Here is a 24,351-nt window from a genome sequence, read left to right as displayed (position 1 = left end):
GGAGGCAGATGTGCATGTACCTCTTGTGGAAAACCAATTTAGATGTTTTGTGACTTGTAATTGAATGTTGGCAAAATATTTGAAGTGTGAATAAAAGCTTCCCTTTGTCCTGCATAAGAGAGTATTGCAGCTTGTTTTTAAAATATGGAATTGTTCTGTGCCTCGGAAAAGGACTGGAAGTGCAGCTGTCACAATTGCAAGTCCACTTTGCTCAGAGATTGCTTAAATACAAATGGACGATATTGTGCTTACCAGCCATGTATGCAGTAGGAGGTTCTTAACATTTGCATATGTTGGCAAGTATTTTCAGGTACATGTCTTTAAAATCAATTAGTTCTGTAAACAAGTCTCACTGTTTGGTATTAAAGTTATACCTTTTTTTAAATTGTGAAACGAAATTCTAATTTTGGCATGTTATTTGCTCACTTTTCATACTATATATGGCTCAAAAATATGGAGTGTGTTTTTCTTCTGTTCTTTTTATTTTGTAACCTGCGATTTTTAGCTTCTTGATAGATTCCCCTCCTTCTCCCCCAGAATTTTTCTTTCTATTCATTCCTGCCTCCCTGAGATCTTGCTCTTTTGCACCCCAATATTTTATTTTCAGCTAAAGCCATTCCTGGTTCCCATGAGGACAGATGGAAACCAGATGCTTGCTTTTTCAAGTTCAGTAACTTAGCATGGACTTTTATAAATAAATCTTTAAGTTTCTGAACAGCTATGAGCCACCACCTATTTTTAAAATATTATTTTTGGGGACTGTTTCTTGATTCTTTGGAAGTAAAAAAGATAAAGAATTGTGTATTTCTACAGATGCATGAGATCATGATACCTGTGAAACTTCTAGAAAAAGTGTCAGTGAGTAATACAGGGATAAAAGTAAAACAAAAAAGATGGAAAGTTTTTGGTTTTGCTTTTATTATAATAATATAGAACTTACTTACTTCTCTATTTAGTAAAACAGATCTGCACAGGTATAGTATGATTTGTAAAGGAATGTCTTACTGCGTAATAAATTCAGGTGCTGAGATCACTTGGCTTGGGAAGTGAAAGGAGGATTCTCAAGGTTGTTCACCTCTCTGTCGCTATATCGTGTGCTTCAGAAATCTTTTTGGGTACAGTAAGCTGTCAGTGAGCAGTTACTACCATTCTGCTTCCAGCTCTTCAGTGGAGGAACATGGCTGTTAGAAAGCAGTAAATGAATTTCAGTGATGGCTATGGGTTTGGGGTTTATTTGGGTGGGGATTTTTTTGTATTGGTTTGGTTTTTTTTCCCCCCTTAAACCTTTTTAAAGCATAGGGTTGCCCAAGTGTCACAGGTGAGCCTTGGGCCTCATGGGTATTTTCGATGTCCGTGTTGACAGGACTCAGAGACAAAATTCAGATGAGTCTTAAGGCTGGCTTCTGCATTTGGTAAACTCAAAAGCCATTTATTTTACCTGCCTGCTTGAGTACGAATGTTTATCATGTTTCTCTCCCTCATCTTTCTGTTTTTTCTTTCAGAAACCATGAAGTCTAGATTTCTAGCTTAAGAACAGCTGAAATGCTCATGATTTGAGGTGGGGTAATAGGGAAAAAATGTTATGGATCATTTGAATTCTATTTTCTAAGATAGTTTTTCAAGTTAACCAATCCAGCAGTAAGACTAGCTCAGTATACTTTTTTCTTACTACTTTTTATTGGTTCCAGTTTTGCTTTTGTTAGAAAACAGTATAATGATATTATCATTTATTGCTTTGAGAATCATACTCTTGGGTGTGTGTTCTGACAAACTATATAGACATAATGGATACTCTTGTTCCCATTTTGTAGATGGGGAAGTGAGGCACCTTGATGTAGACCAGGTTTTAAGAAACTTGAGTCCTTTGCTACTCAGGTGTTGAAATATTCCCGTAGTGTAGGTTAGCAGTAATCTGTTTAATTTCTCAGAAATAAAAATCAGCATTGCAAGGAATGGCACCATGGATCCGGAGAGCCAGCCTTAGTCACTGTTACAGGGGGATCGGAAGTTCTAAAATTTTTAAGTCTAAATTTCTCTAAAGAAAGGTGGAAAAAAAAGTATAAATGCTAAATCAAACAACAGGAGAGGCTATTGTAAGAAAAAGAAGAGGAGCAAGCAGAAGAATACAAGTATAGAAAGGATTGCAGACTATTAACAATACAGGCTTCACTTCAGATGATGGTTAAAAGTCATGTTTTGCGTTTTATGAGTCATGGGTTCCATGGGGTGGATATTTTGTTTCCATAAACCATATAAGGATGAGCTTTAAGAAAGCTATGATAAGAATGCATTTGGAAGTCTTGTTTTTCTCCCAGCTTTAGTTTACTAGCCATCATCATTTCCCTTACATAGGTATTTTGACTTTAGTTCTATTCTTCAGTGATCTGCTTTTCTAGCATATGAAAGAAGCTTAATTGTCCTATGCCAATTGAACAGAGACAATAATTGGTTGAAAGTCATTACAGCTTCTGAATAATTTTTTTGAAATCTGAAAACATTATATTTTGCTGTAATTCTTTTTGTAATGTTAATTCTTATTTCACTTCTTTCAGGGATGTCAAAACTAAGTGTTGGATGATTAAGGAAATAATCTCTTTTTAATTGAGGGAGTTGAGACAGAGAAAATTGTCTCAATTGAGGTTGTATGGCAAGGAATACATAAACAAACTGTATATTGGTGGTTTAACTGCTATTCAAAACCTTTGGCAATGTATTCCCCAATACTAGTTTGTTACTCTCAATCATTAATACTAGTTTTCAGTAATTATGTCTGAAAATAAACTAGATGAAAAATAGTGCCTCCCAAGCAGACGCTCACTTTTTATTTAACCATGTCACTAAGCTTTGAGGGGGCAGCTATTCCAGGTAGCTCACTCAGGAGCCCCTGTGAGACTTAAAACATTCCTGTAGAACATTGTTAATTGACCACAGACTTTTCTGAAAGTTTCAGTAGAAAACAACTGATTTCTGCTCTGTTGCTGATCTTAAAACAGTTGTGGCCTCCTCCTTGTCAAATTTCAGCAACTTGAAGCCTTAAAGCTGTCCAGTGAACTTTTTTCAGAAAAAACCCACATGAGTTGTCAAAGTTTTCAGTGGTCTGTAAGCTCAAAACAGTAGACATTTGGGAAATGAATCCAAACAGCTTAAGGATGCAGGTACAGCTCTACCTTGCTTCGCACATTAAAATTCCTGAGCTCTTTTATCATATTATTTGTATGGAATTCCATGTTTCCAAAGAACCATTCAGGTTACAAATCCAGGTATGCAATAACAGAAAAATATGGAAATCAAAGAATCTCCATTAAAACCACAACCATATCATCTAGGGCTGCTAAACAGGGCCTGCATGACCAAGAAAGAAAAGTAATAAGGCAATGAAATTAATATGGCCCCCAGAGTTTCTTGGTTAAATGAACGGGGTGACTTGTTCTTCAGTCCCTGTCACGGCCTCTGAATCAGCCTGACCTTGGGGCCTGGAAGTGACCTGACCTGCAGGACCAGCACTGCCGTGTGCTGTGCAGTAATTGGGTGCTACTGAGGAAGCCACTCTGAACCTGCAAAGGTGCAGAATCTGTTTCTGAGCTGGTGTTTCTTTGAAGTAAATACCATGGACTCTGTGCAAGCTTTTCAAATTCTTGTGAGCTCTGTCAACTTGGAGGTGAGGCATTGCTGGTCAGGAGCCTGTCAGTTTTCAGCTTTCTGGGCTCTGTCGGTGGTGCCTTACATAAGACATTCTTTCCTCAGAGCATGGACTGATGCCTTCCTAGACCACATTTGAGACTTGTGACTGCTGGTGAGTTCCTAAGGTGCAGGGTGGCAGCTGACCTGAAGTCTTGCAGGCTCACACCCTCTAACCTTAACGGGAGCTTCCCTAAAGCTGAAAGGTCTTTTTGTGCTGTGCATTGCAATGCAGTCAGCTGAGTCATCTTAAGTCCTCCTGTTTTATCTCCTTCTGAAGTTGAGCGGTGTTGAGTTAAAACATTGTCCAAAGAATTCAAAGCTAAGGAATGAGGCTGGTTTCTTTTTTGCATACAAAGGTTGTTGTATAAGTCTATGTGCTTCTATTGGAAGCAAGTTAGAAAGCTTTTGCTCCTAATTTAGGAGCTGAACAGGTTTAGCTAGCCAAGCAATGCCTTTGGAAAGCCTGCCCACACACTAAATAAATGAAAGGGTACAGCTCTTGCTTCCAGCTGAAATTCAAACTCTGGTTGCATGTAGCACTTTGCTGCATGTCAGGTAGCAATTAGTTGAACCACAAAACATGCTCCAGCTAAGTGAATCCAACAAACTGAAGACTTGCCTAGAAGTTCAAAGGAGAGTTGCTGGGATGAAAATGGAAGGTTGCAGGGTAAAAACAGAGTTCAGTGACTTGTACATAATCATACCTACCCATCTGCCAGGAAAATGGGTGTGGCTGAGAGCTAGTTAAGCAATAGCAGCCTTCCTCACATTGTGTACCTTATGGTTTTCCTGGGAATCTTTAGAGCTACAGAAGAATTGTAAAGGCTGTGCAGTTCCTTGAGTATGTACCATAGGAACATAAATACAGTTGAAGATATAGATAGTGGACAATGGCAGGTGCCAAAGGCAGATTGTTATTTACTGGACATGAAAACGTTTCCTTCAACTTTAAGTTTAAAGATGATTTTTTTTACTTTAATTTCAGTTACATTCCCCCTCTTTCCCCCAAATAGTTAATACCACCTCAGGAAGGAAAAAAACAATAAAGCAAAGAAAATTAAGCAAAGGAGGGTTGAAGAAGAAACATTTAATGTGGGTTTGGTTTGGATTTTTTTTTCTTAAATTTATTTTTATTTTTAGTTTGTTTGCCACCAGGAGAATGCTTTTTTGTCTTAACCAGTGAGAAATATCTGTGCCATTGCTTTGTACAAGTTGGTTCGTAGCACAGACATCTGACAAATATGGCAAAAAGTAATTTTGAATTTAACTCTTAGTTTGTTTCTTAAAAATATTGATTGTTTTCGGACAGGGAAGCAAAGATTTTTTTTTTTTAGAGTGATTTTGCTAACCCTATAGATGTTTGTTGTAAGGCCCCGAACCATGATACCTCGGGACTAGCCAAAGAATAAATGTTTATCATCTGTTGTTATTATATTCTTCAATTCCTGTATTTAAGATAAATAAGAGAATACTTGCCTTCCATTATAGTTCTGCTACAGAGATTAAACCACTCTGATGTACAATGATACTTTTAAAAAACAGAGATTAAATTGTTAAAATCAAAAACTACAGTGCAAAAAAAATATGAGTTTGAAAAGTGATTTTACACAAGCAGATCATTAGGAAGGTAATAGCTTTGGCTTGATGTTTAGATGTACAGTAGTTTAGAATCCTATTTTCACTCTTATAAAATAAAATAAAACTGATCTGTATCCTAGCTGAGATTTGGCATGATTGATTTCTGTCTGTGAAGACACGAACAAACAGTGAAGATTTAGTCAAATATGTTTTACTTGAAATTGTGTATTTCAGTAGGAAGTGTCTGGAAATTATATAATCTTTCTTGATCTTGACATTTGCTGGATGGACAATATGCCTCAGTACGTGATGTGAGGACCAGTTTGCAGTGCTCTGCCTAATAGGTAAAAGACATGATAATGATAAACTAGTGCTTGTGATTTAGAATAACTTTTTGCAATACCAATAGCTTTCTTCTGTCTTACAGAATTCAAAAAAAGCTGAGTTGAGTACCTTTTTGGGCAGCAGGGAATTGCTTACTGTACTCCAGATTGTTCAGTTCATATGCTCTTACTGTAAGCAAGAAGTAACGTTTGCAAGCTGAAATTCAGTACAAAAAATGTCTAGGTTAATTGAGGTGGTAACTAGTTTACTAGGAGTCTGACCGTTGCCTAATAGCAATCTCCAGGTTGCAAACTCCTTGAATTAGTTTTGCTTAAGTTGATTTACATTCGGAATGTTGAAAAGCCTTTTCGTTGCTATTGAAGGGTGGAAGCAGAACACATGATACATGCTCAAACATCCCCACGCTGAAGAGGGATGAAGGGGCAAGTGAACTTTAATAACATAGATGCCTCCAAGTAGTGGAGCGAATTTATTTCCCAAACATTAAACTTGTATTTTAGGAATGCAGGAATACAACTAAGCTAATCTTCATTTTGGAAGTCTAAAAAATCTCTTAAAAACCACAAGAGTTAATTTTGCTGACTGTCAATACCTACATGATGTACAAAAAAGCTACTGTTTGGGGGTACAAGTGCCAGGTTCCTACATGAGTGGAAAGTGGTTTCTCTCCTCTGACAGTGCAATATCAAATTGACCTTTTTTGTAGTCATTGTATGCCAGGTGCTTTGGCTACACCACCATTGTCCAGACCTGTTGTGGCCATAGAAGTTCAATCCATGCACTTTTTAATTTTCATTTTTCTTCCCACAGGTGATGCTGAAAGGCTTGTTGGTTTCTGGGGATAGGAAGGAGGGGGCATTGGGTTTTGGGTTTGGTTTGGATTTGTTTCAAAAAAGGGTAGAAATTGAGCTATTGTATAGTTCAGATTTTGCAGACTGATAGGAAGGCAATGTTGTTTGCTCTTAGTGTGATTTCCTGGCTAAGTCCTGCTTTTTAGTTATTCTGAGAGAAACATTCATAGCTGTGTTTCAGGAAGCTCTTTTGGTAACTGTTTTCCTCCCGTTTATAACTAATCCCCACAGGGGAGTGTAGGGTGTTTTCTAATGGCTTGCTGTAACTCATTAAAGAAAAAAAAAAAAGTTATATTCTTAGGTTTTTGTTATATTTTGTTTCATCTGAAGTGATTTTAATGAAGTATTATTCTCCAGGAGGCCTTTGATGCAATTCTGGCTTTCATTTCCTTATTTTCTAATGGACTTCCATGGTATTCACAGTAACAGTCACTGATACTCCATAAGTACTGCAGCATAATGTAGCAAAATATTTTTTTCTTTCTCTACTAATACTACCTGCTGCATGCAATGCCTAATTACAACTATTTTAAGATGCTATATTACTTGCAAAATGTTTTCCATTAGTGATCTTGCTATTTCAGGTGTTACTTTGTTTGTCAGAACTGATTTAGTGGTTAAACATAGGTTTTAAATTTTTAGTTCCGTGTCTGGATTTGCAGCAGACTTGGCTTTGCAGCTTTAATGTTTTATTTCCTGAAACTAGAAGTTTCCTCTTTTTCTTATGCAGATAACCTTTATCTACCTTTCACACAGTCAAATCTGATCTTACTTGATAACCGTGAAAGCTCTGAGGAACTCAGTAGAAGATACTAAGAAAAATAAAGTATCATGATGACAAATCAGGTGTGACTATTACCAGTTTTTTTTTTTTAGTTCCTTATGAAATTTGTGTTCTTCCCTCAAATCTTCTCAATTTGTAAAGAGCCCTGTAGACAAATATTGATTGTTGCACTTCTTTTTAGAGTTTGCTGATGATGTATATCTGCTTTCAACTCTTACATAATATTTAGGTCTTAGAGTGCACATAAGTTTCATTTCCTGAAGTGAACTTTCCTACAACAAAATAAAATGAGAAGAAAGGTGTGCACCTGGGTGTTATGAAACACTGAGTGAATGAAACACAGTAGAGTTTCACTGCCCAGTAAAATAGACCTGAATTTTTCATCTTCTAATGCTCCTGTTAGCTCAGTATTAGAAGTAAAATTCAGCTTTGCCTGGTGATTGAGTAAGAAAGAGCTGTGTATATATTGATTTTTTTTCTTTTTTTTAATATCTCTATCGCTACCTCACCTTTCCCAATAGGGCATGTTTTGGCCTGACACTGAATAGGATATGTTTCAGTGGATGTGTTTTGGTCTGAACACTAAGCCTGACCAATAACAAGAGAATTGAAAAACTGCAGAAATGGCTTTGTCTTGAAGGAGTGTATTGGATCAGTGAACCTGTTAGTCTGGTATCCAGACCCATTGTGGCTGGTATCTGATGATTCAGCAGAGGAGGAGGGTGGTGAAAAGTAAACCATGCCTTAGTAACCCCTGCATGGTGAGAACCTGGGTGCATACACCCAGAGATGTGGGTTTGATTATCATAAACACTTGTAACTAATAATTAAATTGGGGTCTTATAGGCGTTGTTTCATGTATCTGTCAACATGACTCTGATCCCAGGCAGGCTAACAATATCAATGTGTTTGTGCTGTGTGTAGATAGAAAGTATTTTCTCACACTGATTGGTTTGGTTTTTTCCCAATTACTTTCCTCCAGCTTTGGTGCACAGTATATTCCCACTTTTACCTAATCCATAGTGAACTGCTCAGGAAAAAAAGAAGACAGTTTTCTGTGCACCCTTTCAGCTTTTGGCACAGTCTGTACCAGATCTGAGCCTTTGTCAACTTTGTGGTTTGAGACTTCAGACAGGAAGTCTTTAGGTTTCATCTGACACTTCAGTTTAGTCACAGCTGAATCCTTATTCCCATCAGGAAAAAAAAAAAGTGCATTGTCTTTTCAGTTGCTCATGTGCATATTCTTTCATTCATGGAGATGCAGCAATTTCTGGTCTTGAAAGGACTTGGGCTCCCAACTGGGACAGAGGCACAGAGGACAAGCTTTTCTCCTGACCTCATGGTGCTTCTGGTGGAGTCCTTCTGAGTTTGAGTCTCTGCCCAAAAAGCGCACAGAAAAGAAAATCTCCCTTCCTTCCTGTGATGAATAAGGAGATTTGAGAGACCCCATCTCAACTTTGTAAAGGTTTTGAACTGCCCTTTTAACCTTCTGCATTTGTTTGGTGTTTGCTCCACAGTCCTCTTCTGTCTTCCACTTGAACTGACACCACTCCCTGTTGCTCTCCCCAACCCTGGGGCAACTAATCAATACAAGGAAGTGTTTGATCCTGCCAATTTCAGGGAGAAGTGGGAATCTGGATGTGGATGAGAGCAGAGGGGGCAAAGCAACAGGGAAGCAACTGTCAGTAAGAATATTACATTTCAAAGAGTGAGGAATGTTTAAAGTAAAGACAGTGTACCTCTTAGCAGAAGTGGCACATCCATAGCACAGATGTTAGTGTTGGCTTCATATCGCTGAATGAATGCCTCTTCTGCAAAGATAAGAGATGACAAAGACTTGCCTTTGCTTCTGGTCCATGGGAATTTAAAACCAAAACAAATAGCAATAAATTTACAGGGATGAAATGAAAAAAAAAAAGTTATTGAAATATCTCAAGAACACTTTGGGTAGTAATTTGCCCATTTAAAAAACAGGGCAAGTTTCCTCACTTGCTTAGATGCTCAAAACAGAACTCATAGCTACAGTGAGGGACTTGGGACTGCTTGAACCAGAACTGAACCTAAATTTGTTTGTTTTTACTTAATGACATCTGCTTCTTTTATAAATAGAGTAAATTATTCTTGTTCTTGCATATTTTCTCAGTTTAGGCTTAATTATACTTGATGCTAACAAAGTGTTTGGTGTATACATTGTAAAACATTGATGCAAGTTTATGCTTTAGCTTTTTTCCAGCATTCCTGGGGCTGTTTAAGCTGAGCAGAGTCTGTTTGTTAACATGAAATGTGCAAGTTATTTCAATCTCTCTTACATTTAAATTTACAACAGATTTATATGCTTTCATATTTTGGAATCTTCACTATTCTTCTTAATGCCTTAAACTTCTAATTTTATGATGTCTGCTGAGTATTTTTCTCCCACAGTTTTGTCAAGCTTTAATTTCCTAGCATTTCTAAACTCTTGCCAAGATACAATTTTCATACAACTTGGAAAACCCCAACGAAACAAACAAAAAACTCCATGAAGATTTGATAAGTCATTTTTATGTGGGTGTGCCTGAGGGCAAAATCTTCCAAATTAAAAAAAAACCCATGCAATATGAGAGGTTATAAGCCATTGTCAGAGATACAAACCTTATAGACGATTCATGTCAGCACGTAAGACTGTTTTGAAGCTGGTGTTTGATGTTGCTTTCTGTTCGGAATAAAGTCTTCACCAAATAATCAAATGGGTTTTCTGAATGGCAATTATTTTGAGGGGCTTGCTTTAACCTATGACTGATTGCTGCTCTGTAAGAGAGAACATCTTGGCAAAAGGGAATGAATTATAGAAATAATGTGAGCTTTGTTGGCGGGAGGGACTTTTAACACTCAATGTCTTTTGGAGGGAAAATGACCAAACCTAGGGTAGTCAGTCTATTGACCTTTCTAGCTCCTAAGCTTCTAGCAGAAAATGGAATGTAGTATACATTCTTAGAATGTATTACAGAGTTTAGGAAGCCAAAGTTTTAATGAGCACAGTGACTTCAGAGGTAACTAATGCTTCTCGATTGCTAACAGATTATTTTTCCTTTAGGTACAAAGCCACTCCGCATGAGCAGACAATAAGTTTCAGTGACACATGGAGTCACTAAAATACACGTACTGGGCTAAGTATAATATATAACAGTCTTTGCGAGCACAAAAATGTGTAATATTTTCCATTCAAGGCCTCTCAATTACTGAAATTTGTAAGTGTGCCTGCTGTCAATACTGATCTTGGAGACCCTTGACCAAAATAGTTGCCAGTTATCTCCTTCCCAAGACTTGGAAGGAAGGTGATGACTTGACAAGTCAGTCATTTTCCACAAAATGTTGTTAACCCATAAGTGACTGCTCCATTAAAGTGATAATTAAGTGAATGCTCAGACTAATATTTTTGGTTTGCATCTCTTGGAGCTGCCTACAAAGGAGCAATGTTGAATAAGTTATTTATAAAGAGAGTATGGTTGTGGGATATAAATTTCAGAACTGATATCATGAATCAATGAATAAAATCTATGGGTCATTGTATTTTTTAATTTTAATCAAAAGGAAGTGATCCTTACTAACAGTAGCCATTAAAGTATTTTTGTAACACACCATGCAGTTGTTGCAAGCAGAAAAAGAACAAATTCTGCTTACAAATTCTGTTGTGCAGAATGCATGGAGGTGAGTGGAGGGACTATGCCTATGCTGAAATTAATGATATATCAATTCAATGTTATTGTTGATAATTTTAAGGCCGGTGAGGGGCGTGAAGGGAAGGTTGGAGAAATCATTAAGTGGTTTAATGGTTTAATCTGGTAGACATATCTTGGTAGGGAGGATGGATTCCAAACTTATCTCTTTATTTTTATAGTAGAAATAACAAATATATTTTGAAATAAAATATGGTTATAAAATTGTGAATTTCTCTTAATGTGGAGGGAAAAAACAGTTCTTTGTTTAATGAGAAGGACTTCATCTGCTATAAAAGATAACGGAGCCTGAGGCACTAAGCAGCTTTCCTGGAGAAATGTAATACTTTGCAGGGCTGGACCTGAACCATTTCTGCTATAAACCAGTAATTAGCAGATAGAGAACATCTTTGATCAAGATCTGAAGAAAGGACACTGTGAAACTATTCCTTTTGTTTTCCTTTTCTTTCTTTGCAAAAGAGAGATGTAACTTTTATGTGGCTTTGTCTGAGGATATAATCTTATGTCAAATTTTTATTTTAAAGCTACTCTTTTCATTTTGATCATTATACTTTTCTTCGCTGAGGTATTTTTTTTTCCTCCCTCCAATACATTAGTACTAGAAAAGACTCTTTGTTAAGATGAGATATTGTGAATGGCTGCACACTGTAGGTGAGGCCAAAAGAAAGTATGAGGGTGAGCTGGAGTTATTACAAACATCAGATTTTTACTCTTGACTACCCTGTTCATTGTATAATTCGCCCAAATTATTTCATTCTTAAAAAATGCAGAGAATTCGTCTGATCCTTCTCATGATTCACCATGTTCCTGCTGTTTGGTTTTGTAATTTTTTAACTCCATGGAAAACTCTTCTTATGAGAAGTCACCAGTTTGTTACCTCTTGACATTTTCAGCATTCTTTTTTTTTCCTGCCTGTCTATCAATCTGAGTGATGTTTGTTTGTTTGGGACTTTTTTGTTTGTTTGTTTGTTTGCTTTTAAGTTGCTCTTCCCCAAGAGGATCTGTCAGACATAGCTGCTACACGTGTGAGTAAAAAAAAGGAAATGGAAATACAGTGTGTGGAATTATTGGTCTAATACTATTCCCTGCTTTAGGTCACTGTAGATTGCTTATGGTCAGACAGAGGCAAAAGGAAAAACTGGTAGAAATGGGCAGAAACTGGCAAAATTGTGCAGGACCCAGAAGATGATCAGATTTCTGTGATGGTAGATACGAAAATCTTTCAGTGTGGGATTAGGGGGCTCTTGTAGTCACAATCATTTCAAACTCTCTGTGTTTCTGGGGCTGGTCAAGCCTGTACGAAAGGCTTGGGTAGGCAAGGACCAACCCCGGTGAGAGCTCTCCAAAAGTCAGGCTCTGTGCATGTGACTGCTGGAGTGAAGATGACTGTGGGATATCATATGTGGAGACTAGAGGATAGCCAGCACTATGTTGGTTTCCAAACCAGGGTACCCAACCCAAGCTTTGTGTAACTACACAGAATATTTCTCAGGACTGTAAAGAAATGCTTTCTCATTTTTGCAAATGATGGCAGAAATCTTAAGTCTTTCACAAATCAGTGATATATTTTTCTACTTGTTCATGGATGTTTCCTCTTGGAGATAGCAGTTGGGCCAAGAAAAATTATATTGGCCACTGATCTGCTTAACATAAATGTGTTATTAAGAAAAGATGTCTGGACAGTTGAACTTTTCATCTTTGTCCAAACAGATCAATCAAGAAGTGCAATTTTCATGTCTAAAAGCTGTTGTAGGAAGCAGCTGAGACCCATGACTTCTTTTTTTCCCCATGAAAAAAACCCTTCAAGTAGTAGACTATGGAGTTGCACTCCTCCTCATGGCTTACCAAGACAATATCTTTTAGTAAAAGAGCATCCATATAACAATAATTTTCATTATTAAATTAGGCTCCGACTGTTTGTAACTAATATTTTCTTCAGTCAATGAGCCAATGCTTTCAAAGTTCTTGTATTTCAGGTAAATAACTGAAATGTTTTCCCCAAATCTGTTCTCAGATAGCAGAATTTTTTTTTGCTAACAGCTTTGGAAGTGTGTGTAGGTTCTCCTATATGACTGGTGGCAATTTGCCATTCATAGTCTGAAGTGAAACATTTCTAGCTACTTCTGGTTTAACCTGTGCAACCCGTACAATACCTTTTTGAAAGTTCAGGGGCTCATTAGCTAGCATGTAAATTGTGATGCTGTTGACCTTGCATATTTATTTTAAGCTGTGTCTGTATATATTGAGTGAAAGATTTAGGGGAACAATGTGAAGTTGGCCACAGCTTATCTTCACTTCTTAAAATAACGCAGATACCTCAGAGTGCCATGATCTTTAGTGATATTTTAATTCTGTTGGCACACTTTGAAATAGCCAGCTGGGGCATCACAGGCAGACATCAGTTTTGAAGCTTTGCAGATACCATCTCAATGCCAAGCTTTTGAGTAGCAAAATAATGCATTTATATATAGATTAAACACACAGTAATCAGAAGTGCCTCACAGTGTATGGCAGTAATTGTGAACAGCTGCATCAGAACAATGCAGCTGTTGAAACTCCTTCCCACCCCAAATACATGTATTTGGTCCAAATTACTCCTGGGTATATCTGTATGCTTTTTTGGGGATACAAAGACTCATTTGGGTTGCAATCATTTGAGAAAATCAGTCCTTGATTATATTTTATCAAGGGAGCACCTGATATAAGGAGGCTTATAGACATATACAAAAATAATCTAACGCCATTCTCACGCAGCAAGCAAACATCACTGTAACAAAGTTGTACAGTGCTTGTGTGTACAGTGCTGCCTACTCACAGGCTTTAGCTATATCTGTGAAATATACAGTGCTGCTACAGAAATATCACAGTATTGTGGATCTTAGAATGTCTTGGCTTGGAAGGGATCTGAAAGGTCCAGTTGCAACTACCCCCCTTTCCTGGGCGGAAACCACTTTGACCAGGTTACTCTGAGACCAATCCAACATGGTCTTGAAGACTTCCAGGGATGGGGCATCCACAGCTTCTCTGGGCAACCTGTTCCAGTGCCTCACCACTCTCACAGTAAAGATTTTTTCCTCAGATCCAGTCTAAAACTAATCTTTTTCAGTTTAAAGGGGTTATCCCCTGTCCTATCACAACGTACCCTTGTAAACAGTTCCTCTCCATCTTTCTTGTAGGCTCCATTCAAATACCGAATGGCTGCAATAAGGTCACTCAAGGGCCTTCTCTTCTCCAGGCTGAACAACCCAACTATCTCAGCCTTTCCTCATAGGAGAGGTGCTCCAGCCTGTTGATCATCTTTGTGGCCCTCCTCTGGACTCACTGCTACAGGTCCACATCTTTCATATGCTGAGGACCTCAGAGCAGGATGAAGTGTTCCAGGTCGAGTCTCACCAGAGCAGAGTAGAGGGGCAGAATCACCTCCCTCAACCTGCTGCCCACACTTGCTTTTGATACAGCCCAAGATAGGATTGGCCTTCTGGGCTGCAAGTGCACATTGCTGGCTCATGCCCAGCCTAACGTGGTAACAAACCAGTTACAAAATGGTGACGAGAATCCTGGGGGTGCTCTAGCCTCTGCTAGCGTGCCAGTGCGCAGCTACAAAAATAATTGCTAGCAACAGCTAGTGTTATTCTGTGCCTGTTGCTGGGGCATGTTTTGTGCCAGTCAGTATTTGAGGACTGGATACATGAAGTTCAAGAAATTCTTTCATTGTGATGGAAACCAGTCTTGTCATCATTGTTGTCATCATGCTGCCTGTGTCTTGTTTTTCCCTTGGGGTTTTTATTAGAGGAAGTTTTCGGCAGCCTCTGATTCAACTGCAGAAAGTTATGTTATAAAAAGGAGACCAAGAGCAAAGCTGTCAAGGTCTCAGAGTAGGAAGTACAGGGGAAGTTTGTGCTTGGCATGAGGAGCTTTGCTTTGAAAGTCTGATGTGCGTTGTGTGCACTGTAATTTCCTAAACAGCAACACAGATCTGATTTTGACTGTGCTACTAATTTACAAAGACCCCGATTAAAGACTTCCTGAGACTGGCATAACTGTACTGTTTGTAGTGCTTTGGGACACTGATTTTTTTTTTTTTTTCTTCTGTATGCTAGTTGCATATAGATAAGTGTTTTTAGAAAGATATCAAAAAGTCAAGAAAACAATTACTCCCTGCAAATGTTAGGCAAAACTTTTATTTCTGCTGCTTTTGAGTGTCCAATGCTAGTGTTAAGTCAAGTGTCCATTGAATTCAATAGTTTTGTGAGATTGCCAGAAAGACTGTGAGCTTGAAGAATAGCCATTTGACCCAGGTCCAAAAGATTTCTGATCAAAAAGTTTTTAAAGCCCTGTTGGTTTACTTGCCAGAACCTGAAGTAGCCTTGGGATTTGGCAGTCGCTCGGCAGTCATGCGTCAGCAGCGGTGCTTCCTGCGCTCCTGGCCAAGTCTGGATAAATGGAAAAGCTTGCATTTTGGAAAGTTTAAACATTTCTGAAAATGTTACTCTCCTTGCCTGTGAATTTGAATAGTATGTGAATATATTTGAGAGTGAAACCTTTGTCCCCCTTTTCAGAAAAATGTGGGAGGTTGTATGTGGTATTATCTGGATTGTGGGACATGCTTAATGGCACTTACTTAAAATCTTCTTTTGAAACTTGACAACACTGGGATAACAGAAGCAAGATTAAGAATGGGAAAGAAATAATTTTCATCATTCTCTCTACTATGGGTTCTATATGGTTCAAAATCTGATAAAGTACCTAGAGATGCCCAAGTCCATTTTATCTCAGTCCACTGAGCAATCTGTGTCCATTTTTCATTATTTGGGTGCCACGAATGATGTTGCTTGTCTCTATTTACACTTTTGTTTTTCAAATGCAGACTATGTCCCACACCTGTTGCTTTCCTTTGAAAAACACATCTCTCCAACATGCATGGTTTATGATGCTAACTTGCAGGCATTCTTAAATTATAAAAGGCTATGTGGTGATCTGTCAAGGGACAGTTGTCTCTAAATGGATTAAAAGAAGCTTACATGGTTTAAATATGGACTATGCCCTTCATATACTGAAAATAGTTCTAGTTAGCTTGAACTGGATAAATAGTGTGAATATTTAGCACCTATGCAGGTAACTGGTTAGTTTCTCAATTTCAGATAGTTAATTTTGCACCTCTGTGCATGTGGGATGTAAAGAGTAGAAAAAGAAAAACAAACCTAAGGCAAATAAATAGATGAAGTGACAAGTGTTGTTAGATAAACTGTTCCTAAGCATCAGCCCACAGGAAAAAATGAGACACTGGTTAAATAAAACCTGTCCTCTACCGTGCAAGTTCTCAGCTGTTGAGAATCAAAACTGTAGTGTCCTGACTGATTAACTCTTACTACCTTCCTCTAGTAAAGGGTGAAATGAGAATAAATGAATGACTGGCTGTTTGGAAAATAAGTGTCTTCCTGAAAGATAGCAGTAGCATCACGAAAGTGTAACAGCATAAGAAAACTGGGATGTTTGGTAATGCTGGGAAAAGCAGAGAGGTTTTCAGGTACACAGGATATTCTAGAGGTCTGAAAAAATGCTAAATACAAATTGAGATCCATCACTGCAAGTTTAACTAGATATGTATCTGTTACACCAGCTTATAAAAAGGTAAGCGGTATCTGCAGACTTGAGCTTATAATTAATAGCTGAATTTCACTGCTGCACCATTTCGAGGGCTTGTTTCAATCCATATTTTTAAAAAATTACTGCCTTTGAAAAATTCCAGGGTATTGTCAGTAGAAAGTCATGTCTGTGGCACAAAACCACAAAACCCCATGAGGTAATAAAAACACATATTATGCCTGTCAAACATTGCTCCCTTACTTCGGCTATAGGGCAAAACAAAAGTAATGTTTGCAGAATTGTGACAAATCCCATCGGGTTTTGTGACCATGAGATGTTTTGCATCTGTTTTGCATCAGTGATTAATTGCCTACAAAAGCAGTTACTTGCTTCATATGCTGTAAGTGTGCTGTGAATGTTATCCTCTAAATATTTTGAGCTGAGGGGGATGAAAGGTTCTTTTTCCAAAACTAGATTGTGAGAAGGAAAAACTTGTTAGCTGGATCAGTTGGAGGCAGATGGGATTATTAATTTTTATCTTCTTTCACAGTTGTTGCAAACAACAGAAGAATTATAGAACTGTGGTTTATTCACCTTTATTAACCAGTGTTAGTATCCAGTATAATTGGTTCCTTGGCCAGCTTATTGACTACAGAAATTAACTATTTGAGATCACTGCTGCTTTCCAATTTTTCTTGCTTAGCTTTTGCAGTAAACAAAACAATTTATAGGTGCAGCTCATACTCTGGCAGTTGATCTTTGACTTCCCTTTCCCTTAAAGGTGTGGTGAGACCTGTTGGCCAGGCTAACGAGGTCTTGATGCAACAGTTGAAAGAACCCATGTAAGGAAACCTCCAAACTGAAGTTGTTAGATATCTAAAGCTATGGTAGACAGCCATGTTGAGACAAATAGCTTTCCTTAGCATGTTAGACCTGCAATACATGCTGCTAAGCCAGTGACCTTAAATATATAACTATATAAACAATACATGGAAATGATACAGTGCAACAAAAGCAAGGATCTGTAGTGGCAAAATTAACAGCTTCTGGCAAGTATATGGTCATTAAATTGATCCTGTAATAATTCTGTCATGTGATTTATGGTGCTTCAGCTCTGCTGTCCAGAGCCACTACCACCTGTGGTGGTGTTCTCTTTGGGGACAGCCTGTGAGAGCCCCTTGAAACACATCTGCAAAGAAGACTTGTTCAGCTATTTTGCTGGCTGCAGTGCCCGTAGTAGTTTTTGTGGCAGTTTGCCAGTCAAGTCCTGTGCTCATGCACCTCAAGGATGGATATTCAACCCTTGCTGGTGACATGGGAGGGAGGAAAGAGGTATGTGAGGGGCTGAGTAGTAAAGACAGTTGGCTGGTTTAGTGGTGGGTCCCACTGAGAAGTCAGACAAATGCTTAATGATATTCCTGACCTTAATTGGAAATAATTAAACCCATAGCATATACTATTAAAACCAACACGAGTTCATCCTTTTAAATAGATTTAGCATCATATTTCTTTATTGGTGTCCCTGGCTTTTCTTGACCAGCCCCAGGCTCAGCAATTTTCCCGACAGCCATGCAATTGCACTGGGTTCTCTGCATGTCCGCATAGTATGGCTGGGATGATGTACAGCAGATGGAAATTCAGAAATTGTAGGATTAGGTTGCTCATATTGTTCCCCTGTCATTGTAAGTCAATAAGAAGCAGAAGGTGTTAGGAGGCAGCTGGGATTTGGCCAAAGATGCCTGGACAGTGCTTCTGGATTCTGGGTGGGTGACACTGCTTCCCATGCTGATGATCCTAGTGAAGGATGGGCCTCTTCTCTGCTGTTGCTGCCTGACACCTCAGAAGCAGTTTTTGTCTTGTTTGGTTAACTGCACTTTTACTAACCTCCTCAGAATTTTTGGAAGCAATGAATGGATGAGCTGCTTCATAGATGAGAGGTGTGCTTAGCTCTCATAAGGACTAAAATACAATAACCTTGTGGCTCTCTAAATTGCCAGATTCTTCATTCAAAAAAAAAAAAAAAAAAACCTGCTCATTCCCACAGACATACTTAAGGAGAAAAAAAAAATAAAAGTACCAAATAAGGGCATGTTGGGGATGGGAAGCTGTTTGTGGTGAATTTCCAGCTAAAATAGATATGACTGCACTTTTCAAGTTTCTTTGGGCTATGTTTTAAACAAAGGAGGTAATTTAAACATTACTCACCATATTGTGGAAAGCACTGGAAAAAATAATTCAGTGCTTAGTTTTGAATCTTTTAAATTATAACCTAGATTTGATGACAGATTGAAGTCAACATGAAGCTGGGCCCTTTTTCTTTTTTTTTCCATAAGAATTTTGGAGGAGGGACTAGGTCTGCAAGTCATTTAGACCTATGCTTTTCATTAAGATGGCTATTTTTAAAGGTAGCTTGCTGTGTTAGAATTACTATCTAATAAGCACTCAAAGAAAATCAAATGTGTAAATTATGCTTCATTAAAAGCCCGGATGTAGTTGTTTTATCTTGTTATTTGCACTTAGCTGTTATGTGGATACTCTTACTTAGCAAGACAGCTTGAGAAGCTTAAAGAAGAGAAAAAAACAAGTTCATAGCAAGGCACAGCTGATAGAAATTATCTCTGTCACTGAAGGCAAGGTGTAAGGAGGTCTTATATACAAGCCAGAAGTTTTCCTGTTGCTTGTGAGAAGCCAACCAGTGACAAGATGGGAGTCCTGCTTACCAAACTCAATTATTTAGAGACGCTAAGCTACCACTTGTATATAGGCTGTTTATAACTTTTCTAGGACAACTGACAGCAATCTGCCTTACAGGATTGTAGGGCATCATCCATACTTGGTACTGGGGATGCTTTACTTGCTTGGGCTCTAATCAGGGGAGTTGTGGGCAGGTATGTACAGACATGCCTTCCCAGTCCAGTGCTAACCACATGCATGGGATCTCCAGGTTTCTAAACCTTCTTCCTTCATGGAAGCAAGAAACTTGTTTTTAAAAGCCTCTGACAGCCAGAAGGTAAGTGAGATAAATTCCTTGGTATTTTTCCTTAGCTTTTTGTTTGGTTTTTGGTTTTGCTGTAGTAGAATAAAATATTATCTGCCTGCACTTAAATTCTCTTTACAAATGCGTTTGGTAGGGTTGCCACAGACCACAGGAATGAGACTATGAGCAGTGGTTGTCTTTGGGAGGTCTTAAAAAATCCTAATCCTTTGTGGGTAGGAATACCAAAGCAGAGGGCAGATTTTTTCTCTCCTAAAATATCAGCACTGTTTATTTTAACACATAATTACGATATCACAAACCTTATTTAAACTAAAGAGGGGAGACCTAAATTTGATTTGGCCAACTATCAAACAGACAGTAAAACAAGAACATAATTTTTCTTTCTTTTACCTGACCTAGTGCTTCATTGTAATCTGGTGTGCTGGGGGAGCGCACAGTGTGAGGATGTGAAAGTATTATATAGTGTATATCAAATGTGGACAGGTTTGCAATCTCAAGGCCACAGATGCGTGTCCTGGCAAGATTGCTGAAGTGCTGATTTACCGACTGGTGTTGCCCGGGGCAGTGTGTCTTTCTACAAAACTGTGGGAAATGCAGTTGTATGTTATATTAGTGTGTATAAGGAAACCATTTTGGATGCTGTATAAATTGCAACAAGAAGCAAGCTTAACAATGTTCTTGTTTTTCTATTGTTGTGAGTCAGAGCAAGGTTGGTAAGAAATTAATTACATCTGTGATAAAGAAGGGGCTTGTGTTTAAGGAAAATAATACATATATTTTGATTATTCTTTTTTCTGTGCTTTAAATTATGTCTACATTTATAATTGTTCAGATAACCCCTAGTGAAAGTCATGGCTTGTTATATATGTTAAATGTCTTCTGTTTGTCATCTTTATTCCATGAGTTGGCTAATTTATGAAAGGCAAACTTATTTAGCTTCCTGCCCTGTATACTGACTGTTCTCCAGAAATGAAATGAAGCTAACCAACAGAACTGCAGACTACCATGGCAAAATCGCTAAAAGCTCAGGCTTTTGGAAGGAAGATGTGACCAGTGGCTTTTCAGGGATGTAGTATCTGCTGCCAAACCCTATATTCTGATGACTGATCAGCTAGGAAAAAGGAGTTAGTTTTGAAATGCGAGGGACGGGACGGGGGATAGGAAGGGAATCCTTCCTTTCTTCCATCCTTCTGTTATAAAGGTTCAGTTCAAAACAACAAATAAAGTTTTGTGGAAAATTTTTCAGCTTTGGCTTTATTTGGTGGACTTGGAGTGTTTGGTTTATGGTTGGGCTCGATCTTTAAGATCTTTTCCAACCTAGATAATTCTATAATTCAATGAAGGTGTTACAGCTTCTTGTATCTCACACCAGAGTTTAGGCAATTCTTCAAGTTACAGAGATGTGAAAACTGCACAGTATCTCTGTTAATACCAGTATTGTGTGCTCCCCTTGTTTATAGAGGAGTTTATATAAGCACAGTTACCTTCTTGTGAATTTCCCATTGATTTTTGCATCAGTCTTTTAAGTTATGAATACATTATAGTCCCTTGACTTAGGAGCAGAAGGACAGAGGATGATGGGGCTTTCAATGCAGTTCAGAAAAGAGACAACTCTGAAAGGTCTTTTGGATTTTAGGTTCAGTGAAGATGTAGGGATTTACTGGCTGAGGGTTTGGGCCTCTGTTGTGTGATTATACACACAGGACAGCTGACATTTGTCAAAAAAAGTCCTTCCTCGCATTGAGCTTGCTTCCATAATGCTAATTATGAAGATAACAGAGTTTTCATTGATGATCAGTCTCTGCAGATGGTGTACTCCCTGCTGAAGCATGAAGAACTGTAGCTTTAGCTTTAGTAATTACAGAAGGGTTCTGTCAAATTGCTTGTCTTTTTTTTTTTTTTAATGGGAGAAATACTTGAAAAGTGAATGAATAATAGGAGAATTTAAAGAATGAATAGTTATTGCTGGGCATATTGCTTACAGTGAAGAGTGGACTAATTCATTTTCCTAATAAGGCTGTGCTGGAAGTTGGAATGTTTTGAATTGCATTAAATGTCATGAAAGTATTCATCAGAGAGGAACAGCTTGTGGTATGTTTAGACAGCAAATTTTATCATGTTTGGTTGAAATGACCTGTTTACACAAGCTAAATATAGCTTTGCCCCCTCTGCCCCCTCCACAGAAAGAATAAATGACTTTGATGTAGAAGCCTGTGCAAAAAATTTGGGCACTTTTATTTTCAATATTAGTATGTTAGTAAGTGATGGCTGCTGCTTCTGGTTTTATTGTTTATAATAATTCCTATGAAGGTTGATACTGTAACCATTTGCCAAGGTCTTTTGTGTGAGTTGTTTATAATAAACCTTTATACTGAGCTTTTATGTCTTCGCTTTGTTTGTATGTTATTGAAAGTATTGCATAAACTAGTATGCTGAACTGCTAGTTTTAAATCATTCAGAAAATATCATGCTTCAAGCTATACTGCTTTTTTTTAGTAAGTAGTAACAGGGCAAGTGTGTCATCTCATTCGGAAAACCTTTATGATCAGTTATTCATACGTTCAATGGGACCAAATCAGCATGAAATCCTAGTATGTTTAATTGCTAGGTGGCAAATGAAGTGCTAACAGCTACAAAATGTAAAAGATTCTGCAGTTTAATTATTTTTTGGCTATGCAATTTGGTGGTATCTATGAAAATCATAAAGGAAATAGCCCCGAAGAAGGAATTTTCTTAAATGTGTGTGTTGGATGTGTTTTGCTTTTCAGCTTGAAGTGCGCGTTTCCTTTTGTACTGTCTTGTCTAACCACTGTGCATTTTTCACATTATGATCTTAGTGGCTCAGTTTGCTGGGTGAGCATTTTCTTTTTACAATACAGGATAAATCACAGATTTTAGTCTGATTATGGTCTGAAGTCAACCAGGCCAAGTTAAACTGCTTGAAGTATGTCTGGGGCACACAAATTTATGTCCTTGTTTCAAGTATGTTTGCGAGGGAAATAAAGTAACATTATGTTGTCTGCCTCCACTGTTTAAAAGGAACATTTTGAACATTTTGATTATCTAGTCTTTTTTTCACCCTTTCCTTCTTTTTCTTTTTGTATGACATTTTTGAAGATGAATTTTGAAAAGTATGTTTTCAGGTCATCCGGTAATAACAGTTTAAAATAATTTTTGCTCAGTGCTGTACCGATGAATGCAGAGCAATCTCATCCATTGCAAACTCAAATTTGATTATTTTGTAAAAACAGAAAAAAATTAAGTATGTTCCTTTTATGAGACCGAAAGTCAAGGTCCAGCATTAGCAAAGAGAAGCTTTTTTCTCAAATGTGAAATATGGTAGTTGACTTGAATAATAAATGTGTTCCTACATCTCCCTGTTGGATCAGCTTAATTAATACATAAAACATTTCAAGTTACTTTATTGAAAAAAAAAGTATATGTAAGATATGAAACCAGATGCACATTTCCTTCTAACTCTGGTCTTAAAAAGAAAAGAAAAGTTTCCATATGTATTGGTATTTTTTTTCCTCCTTGTTGCTTTTGTTGCTGCAAATTGACAACTCTGCAATTAGGAGTGATTAATGATGCACCCCAGTGCTGTGGAGGGCTGGAGGTCAGGCTTTTCATAGGCTGCATGCTCTGTGGGAAAGGGGAGAATGGCCCTGTTCCCCAGAGCGGACAAAACCCCTCTCTCTGTTGAGAATTGCTGTTGATGTGGACATAATGTGTGTCAGCAGCAATGCACAAGTGGTGAAGCCAAAGTGCAGAAGATGATCTTCTCCTGCTATGCATTTTTTCCTTTTTTTTTTTCCCCTGCCAACATAGCATCTGGATTATATGTATTTTGCTTTTTGTAAGTTAGCCACTGAACCTGCAGCCGGATTCCTGTTGCTGGAATCTGATGAGCGCTGAGGGCCAAGTGACTCTCAGGAAAGGAGTAAATATTGTGAACAAAATAGTAAAAAGAAGAGGAAAAAAAAATAAAGAGGATAAAATGGAAAATTAAAAAACAGAGTGGTTAAAGGTAACAAGTGTGCCTAATACTAGCTCTCCATGTTCTCCTGGTAAAAATTGAAAAACTGGTTTATATAATAGAAATGTTTTTAAAATTGTAGCCTCTGTTAGCTGATGTCCAATTAAGTGAACCTTTTTACCTCCCTAGCAAATTATATTTTGGAAATCAGAATCCAACTACAGTTTTTCAGTTGTTCAAAAGCCATATTGGAAATCAGGGTTGTGTGATTTCAGGCAGGATACGATTGGTGGTTCTTGGATCATTAAGGGTGACTGCTTCTCTGAGCAGCCACCAAATATGGCCAGAAATGTTTTGAAATGTGTTGAGAACCCACTTTTTATCAGAACAGCATGAAAACACTCAAGTGTATCAGCAGCAATGTTTTCAAGCAAAACATTAATGTATCATATTTTTGCTGTATTTTTTATATATATTTTTAATGTAGTGTGTGCATGTGTATTTTTGCATACAAGTATACGCAAATCCAAAAAAAAGCTCGATCAAGTAAGATGTCTTTTACCTGTAACACATTGCCGTTTCACTTCAGGTGTAACAAAATCTATCAACTCTTTATCTACTTAATCATTTCCATTGTGATGCTTCCTTTCCTTCCCACCACCCCATAGTAGTTTCAATGTGCCCATTGTTTGGGAAAAATTTTTTTGCCATCTACTGTAGAGTTCAAGTGACATTAACCTTACTTTTGAAAACCAAAGACGGTGCAAAAAGTTTGTATTATTTAACTTGCTAAGTTCCTCAGAAGGGTTTTTGTTTTTGTTCTAAAAGGAAGCTTT

General features: G+C 37.8%; 1 protein-coding gene across 9 annotated transcripts in view; it reads left to right on the top strand.

Annotated features, from left to right (window-relative positions):
- PDLIM5 (PDZ and LIM domain 5) overlaps positions 1–24,351 on the top strand; it is a 124,013-nt gene that overhangs the window by 43,769 nt on the left and 55,893 nt on the right. The window lies entirely within an intron of this gene.

The sequence above is a fragment of the Chiroxiphia lanceolata genome, chromosome 4 (genome assembly GCF_009829145.1).
Source record: "Chiroxiphia lanceolata isolate bChiLan1 chromosome 4, bChiLan1.pri, whole genome shotgun sequence".
Taxonomy (NCBI): domain Eukaryota; kingdom Metazoa; phylum Chordata; class Aves; order Passeriformes; family Pipridae; genus Chiroxiphia; species Chiroxiphia lanceolata.
Note: the sequence above shows the minus strand (reverse complement) of the source record. Positions and strands in the feature narration are given on the sequence as shown.